Genomic DNA, 7,414 nt, shown 5'->3' with positions numbered 1-7,414 from the left:
ACCGTTGGTGTGTGAGAATTGTGTCTTATCGGGGGGTGGTAGAAATTTCCAGATTGATCTTATTTGTTTGCCACTTAAGAAAGTAGATGTTGTTTTGGGAATGGATTGGCTTTCTTCTAATTCGGTATTCATTGGGTGTGAAGAGAAATTAATCATTATTCCATCTGAAGAAGCTACTCCGAAAGATGTTTTGACTACTATTCTGGAAGGTACGGTAGGCATGATTAATTTCTTGTTTGAGAAAGAGAAGTCTGTTCTATTGGTTCTTACTGAGGAGACGGGTGACAAGTTAGAGGTTTCACAAATTGCTGTTGTTAGTGAATTTCCTGATGTTTTTCCCGAGAATGTCATTGCTCTTCCTCCGGAAAGGGAAGTGGAATTCTCTATTGACCTGATACCGGGAACGGCTCCTATATCCGTTTCTCCGTATCAGATGGCACCGCTTGAATTGAGAGAATTGAAGGGGCAATTGGTGGAGCTGATGGCTAAACATTTTGTGCGACCTAGTGTCTCGCCGTGGGGAGCTCCAGTGTTGTTAGTAAAGAAGAAGGATGGTGGGATGAGGCTATGTATTGATTAATGTCAGTTGAATAAAGCCACCATCAAGAACAAATACCCTTTACCAAGGATAAACGACCTGTTAGATCAATTGAAAGGAGCCTGCGTGTTCTCGAAGATTGATTTGCGGTCGGGTTATCACCAAATCCATGTGAAGAGCTCAGATGTGCGAAATACTACCTTTAGAACCCGTTATGGTCATTATGAATTCTTGGTAATGCCTTTCGGTGTGACGAATGCTCCAGCTGTTTTCATGGATTATATGAATCGGATATTCCAGCCTTACTTAGATCAATTTGTGGTAGTCTTTATTGATGACATTCTTATCTATTCTCGTACTCCACAAGAGCACGAAAAACACCTGAGGATTGTTCTGTCGGTATTGCTAGAAAATCAATTGTTTGCTAAGTTGAGCAAGTGTGAGTTTTGGATGACGGAGGTAAAATTTCTTGGTCATGTCATATCTCAAGGAGGTGTGGCAATTGACCCGTCAAAAATTGAAGCGGCAATTAATTGGGAGAGACCGAATAATGTCTCAGAAGTCCGAAGTTTCTTGGGCCTAGCCAGCTACTACAGAAGATTTATTAAAGGGTTTTCTCAATTGGCTCTACCAATGACTAGACTTACCCGAAAGGAGTGTCCTTATGATTGGGATTCGGGGTGTGAACAAAGTTTCATGAGCTTGAAGGAAAGATTGACGACTGCTCCTATTTTAATCGTCCCTAATCCAAATAAATCCTATGAAGTATTTTGCGATGCTTCCAAGAAAGGATTAGGAGGAGTATTGATGTAGGATGGTCAGGTGGTAGCATACACATCTCGACAGTTAAAGGTTCACGAAGAGAATTATCCAACTCATGACTTGGAATTGGCTGCGGTTGTTTTTACCTAAAGGTGTGGCGCCATTACTTGTATGGAGTTCATTTTGAAATGTTCAGTGACCACAAGAGTTTAAAGTACCTATTCGATCAGAAGGCGATGAACATGCGTCAGAGGCGGTGGATGGAATACTTGAAGGATTATGATTTTGACTTGAAGTATCATCCAGGCAAAGCAAATAAAGTGGCGGATGCATTGAGTCGGAAGGTGTTAAAGAGGGCCGAATTGATGATGTTAGAATATGCATTATTGGAAAGAATTCGAGATCTTAACCTTCAATTTGTTTGGACCCAAAATGGAGTGTTAATGGGGAACTTGAATGTTAATTCCATTTTGAGAAATGACATTCAACAGCCATAAGTGTCAGATGCTAAATTACAAGAGGTGTTGGTTCAACCAGGGTTTACACGAGCTACGGATGGAATGATTATGTTTAATCAGAGGATTTGTGTTCCGGACGATGCGTTGTTGAAAAGAAGGATTTTGGGTGAGGCTCACAAAGGTGCTTTCACTATACATCCTGGTTCTTCAAAAATGTATCAAGATTTGAAGAGAGATTTTTGGTGGTCCGGAATGAAAAGAGATGTCGCGGTGTACGTATCGGAGTGTGCGGTGTGCCAACAAGTAAAGATTGAACATCAAAGACCAGGTGGATTGATACACACTAGAGATCCCAATATGGAAGGGGGATAGTATTTCAATGGATTTTGCGGTTGGATTACCTCGTACTCAAGGTGGATACGATTCTATTTGGGTGATTGTAGATCGATTGACGAAATCTGCACATTTCTTAGCCGTGAAGACTACTTACAAGGCAAGTCATCTTGCACGGTTATTTATTGCAGAGATTGTGAATTTGCATGGTGTACCCTCTAGTATTGTGTCAGATAGAGATCCAAAGTTCACTTCAAGGTTTTGGACAGCCTTCCAACAAGCTATGGGATCTAGATTGTGTTTTAGCAAGTCGAGTCATCCACAAACGGACGGTCAAACGGAGCGAACGATACAAACATTGGAGGATATGTTAAGAGCTTGTGTGCTTGAAAGTAGAGGAAATTGGAAGGAGCTTTTACCATTGATTGAATTTGCGTATAATAACAGTTATCACGCGAGTATTGGTATGGCACCTTATGAAGCATTGTATGGGAGGAAATGTAGGACACCGTTGTGTTGGTCAGAAGTTGGTGATGATAGAATTTTGGGACCCGAAATTATTCAAGAGACCACGAACAAGATTAGAATGATTCGTGATAAGGTTAAGCAAGCACCTGATCGTTAGAAGAGTTATGCGGATAACCGTAGGAGGCCTTTGGAGTTTGTGGAAGGTGACCATGTATTTTTGAAGGTTACTCCGAGATTGAGATTGAATGGACCGTTTGAGTCGAGGAAGTTAAGTCCGAGATACATGGGGCCGTATGAGATTCTAGAAAGGATTGGTGAAGTAGCTTACCGTTTAGCTTTACCACCTTATGTATCAGAAATGCATGATGTTTTTCACGTATATCAACTACGGAAGTTTATTCCCGATCCTCTTCAGCCAGTGTTACCAGATGCAGTTGAGATAGAATCAGATTTGACTTTTGAACCCTTACTGAGCCGCATCGTGGGAAGAGAGACTAAGGTGTTGAGAAACAAGGAAATCCCTCTTGTTAAGGTTCAGTGGGATGTGACACATCCGGGTGATGCTACATGGGAGCTTGAATCGGAAATGCGAGATGCTTACCCTCACCTTTTCAGGTAATTCTTAAATTCGAGGAAGAATTTCTATTTAAGGGGGGGGGGGAGGATGTAATACCCCATATTTAATAAAATGCTCTAATGTTATTAGCTGACACTGAGGTTTTATTATTTGGTGCATTAAAGATACTTTTGGACACTTAAGTTAGAAGTGCTAACTTAAAGATGTTTACTTATTTTATTTTCCTTTGCTTTCTTCTTCGTTCTTGCAACAACACAAGTTCTAGAGAGAAGAAGTAGAGAGAAGGGAGAGCAAGAGGAAAAGAGAAGAAAGCTTGGATCTTCATCATTTCTTCGCCGAATCGACTCATCTTCATCATCAACGACTCTTAATCGAGGTGGGTTCTAGTTAGAAACTTATAGTTTATGGTTATGGATGAGAAATCATAGCTTTGACTATTGGGGTTTCATGGAGAATCTAGGTTTTGAACAAAAATCATCAATGTTCATGAATAAGTGTTTGTAATACACAAGTATATCATATATATGTTGTTTCTATGCATTGGTATGATTTGGAACAGGTTTGGGGTGGATTTGGTTAGATTGAGCCATGGGTATGTGTGAGAAACAGAGCTGAGAACCCAGATCTCGCACGCTTCGCGGCGCGAACAAGTGTTGCACGGCGCGAACTTTGCAGGTTTTTAGGAGGTTTAGTTTCTGCCAACAGTACGCGGCGCATACAAGGGTTCGCGGCGCGAACACTATGGAAATTGGTAAGGATAGTTACTGCCAGAGGTTCGCGGCGCGACCAAGCGGATGCGCGGCGCGAACTGGGAAGCGGTATGGAGCTAGAATCATAACTTTTGAATCATAACTGTTTCGACCATAACTTTTGAACCATAACTCTGTTTTGGTCGCCGTTCGAAGCGGTATGGAGCTAGAATCATGTACTTCTCGTAGTGAAGGTTTTGGGATCAAAGGGGAAATTATTTAATCGGGAATTGGGAAGTTGTTTGTTTCCTTGGATTATTTTATCGCTCGGAAATGTGTGAACGGTATACCTTTGGTATAATGAGTGATTACCTTATAATTGTGATAAATTGCCATTGTTTACAAACAATGATGATAATTGTTTGGTTGAGTCCTATTGTAGGTGGATTGGTATGCCTTTGTTATATATGTATATATCAAAGAGGTTTGAATAACTTCATATGTTAAATGAATAAAATGACAAGTGAGGAAAACTAGGATTTGTTAGGTATATGTAACTTAACAAAGAAAACCTAGGATGAGACATTATATGGAACATAAGTGTGTAGAATATTGCGAAGAAAGGCTAACGGGCCTAGTGATTAAGGGCTAACAGGCCTAGTGATTGGTATGTGCAATAACCACTATATAATGTATTTATGGAACCGTTACGTACTTGTATTTTTTTTCTTTTAATGCTAACAGGCATTCGTGTGCAGTAATGGCACAAGTAATCTTGGCAGGTTTGATTCCCGCTTTGTGTACGAATGGAACCTAACAGGGTAGAGACTTGCGATGGTTAACAGGCCATGTGAAGTGATGATTCATGGGAAAGGCCCATGAGTCCGAATACATTTCATATGTCAAGATTTTCCAATGGATCCATGACTCGTGCCACCTCCTAGACGTAGAAGGGGACGGGAATAGAGGGATACCTTGGTATCAGTTTCCGATTTGGTGATACTGTGTTGAGTTGTTGAACTCTAAATATGTTTCAATATAATGTTAGTATGTGAACTCAAGGTCTAGTTCCTTTGTTATGACTTGAGATTGATAGGTTAGAACCTTGTAGAGCCGAGAGGATCCATAAGATAAGGAACTCACTGAGATTATTTTATCTCACCCCATTATCTATTGATTTCAGGTGCTACAGGTTCTGCGAAGGGTAAGGAGAAAGCAGTTTGATTTCCTTATACCTTGTGTTCTTTTGGATATGGCGAAGCTTCCGTTGTGGAATTCTTTTGGGATCATTGTTTGATCTCGTTCTTAGTATTTTTGTTTTGAACATCTTGTATGTATTATGCCATTTGGTAGAACTTTTGTATTAGGGCATTAATATGTATAATGTGTTGACTAGGAACTTATAAGTATTTCAGTATCAAATACTTGGATTCATGTATACATATATGCTTTGATGTATGTATTTATATATGGGTGTTACATTAATATAGTTAATATAGTTTTAAAATAATTATAAATTTATAGTTGGTATAGTTAAATGTTTAACTATTGTTACTAATAAGAGAATGATTGGATATGTGTTGTATGGAATATTATTGGTATTATCGTTGTTGGATGTATGATAGATTGGAACCAGGAAGACGTGCACTTAAACCTAATTTTATAGTAGGAGTTAATGGGTTTATCACGTGGGCGTTTGCTCAAGAATGTTGTCGAAGCGAAGGAGGAGTTAGGTGTCCTTGTCTTAAATGTGAATGTAGACCTATAATTAGTGACCTAGAGGAAGTGGTCAAGCATTTGCATAGAAGGGGTTTCATGGAAATTATTGGGTTTGGATGTTTAATGGTGAAAAATTGAAGAGTAACGTACCAGAGACTAGCAATACACATGCTTCAAGTAGTCGCCCGCCTATGGAATATGAGGAAAGACCACCTATGGATTATGAGGAAAACTTTAATATAATTGGTGACTGTTAGCTGGAGATTTTGATTGAAGAAAAAGTTCTTTGAAGAATTAGAATTCAAGGAAGAATGGCTTTTGATGACCATTGCCGAGTATAAATGGCTCCTGATGGCCATGATTCGAGGATGTTATTTAAGTTGAAGTAAAGATGACGAAAATCGAAGCTGATTCAAAACAAGTTGTCTTTGGGACTTAAGCGATTTATGCGAAATACAAAGGGTACTGAAGCTTTGCGTATTTCGTGGCATTCTCATTTTAGATCACGTTGCCACGTATCGAAAGAGAATTCAGGCGGGAGGATTTGAATTTCGAAACATTCTGTGTAACCGAACAAGGACAGGTGGCGCCCCAGGGATTCGAAGCGTATGCATGTGAGCAACGTGGCATTTGGTTAGTGTAGGACCGTTAGGGTCGAAATTAGTATAAATAAGGGTCTTAATATCAGGATCTAGGGTGTTCATTTTGTACAAATCACTCACAAATCACTCAAGTATCAAGTGTTAAGAGAACGAGTTCGCTGAGAAATGTACGTATGACACCAACACCATTTTAAATACGTTTGTATTTATCTTTATGCAAGTATCTTTTTAGTATTTCTATCTTTTATTATATTTCAGCCATTTATATTCTTGCACTTTTATCTTTCGTTCAAGTTTACTTCGAAACACTTTACATTCTTCTTACGTTCCTGCACTTTAAGTTTCTTGTAATTTATATTCACTTTGCTTTTCGCCGAAGTTATATTTACGTGTATAATGTAACACCCCTTTTTACCCCATAAAATATTAAGCATATAATCAGAGAATAAGCATGCATATAACTCAAAAGGGCGTCACATCGATGTTTTCAAAAACTAAAAAGCTTTTAAAAACGACAGCATTTATCCACAAAATACAATACACCTGGTCATTTAGATTAACACATTTCAAATATCTTAAATCATCAAGAATATGCATTCACAGCGGAAAATAATGAATACTCATGTATTTCATAAAATGAATCATGTCCCATACCATGATCATATCTTAATAATCCTCTCAAGATAAAATAATATCATATCCAGAACATTTGGCGCTAAGGCCTCTCAAATAGTAAACAACAAAGCATATATGTTCTCAAGTAATGACATAATACATAGCCAAATAAAACATGAGTTCAATACTACAAATCTACCCAGTGTTACATGACCAGAGCATTGACTCACTACCTAGTCTCCAAACAAAACACATAAGCTTTCCGACTAAATCTCGCCCGAGCTACTAAACACCAGAACCTGCATGTCGCCAAACGAGGGCAACATTAAAACAGAAGGGTGAGAATACGAATCATTATGAAGAAAGTATAATAAGATACAATGGTTAAAATCAACAAGTATAGGAATTCATTACACCTTGCCTAGTCATGTAAAATAATATGAATCAATATACTCACATATATTAAGCATACACCAAGTATAAGAGTATAATATCTCAATACTATATTCTCAATTATACACATAGCCATAATTATCACGTATTCTCGCATTTAACCAATTACGTATTCAAACATCACCCCTTCCCAATTATCAACTAATACGATTATCACTACAAACCCAAGTGTACATAATCAATTACCAAACTCATACACA

Source organism: Vicia villosa, linkage group LG3 (assembly GCF_029867415.1).
Source record: "Vicia villosa cultivar HV-30 ecotype Madison, WI linkage group LG3, Vvil1.0, whole genome shotgun sequence".
Taxonomy (NCBI): Eukaryota; Viridiplantae; Streptophyta; class Magnoliopsida; order Fabales; family Fabaceae; genus Vicia; species Vicia villosa.
The sequence above is the reverse complement of the archived record's forward strand: the minus strand, read 5'-3'. Positions refer to the sequence as shown.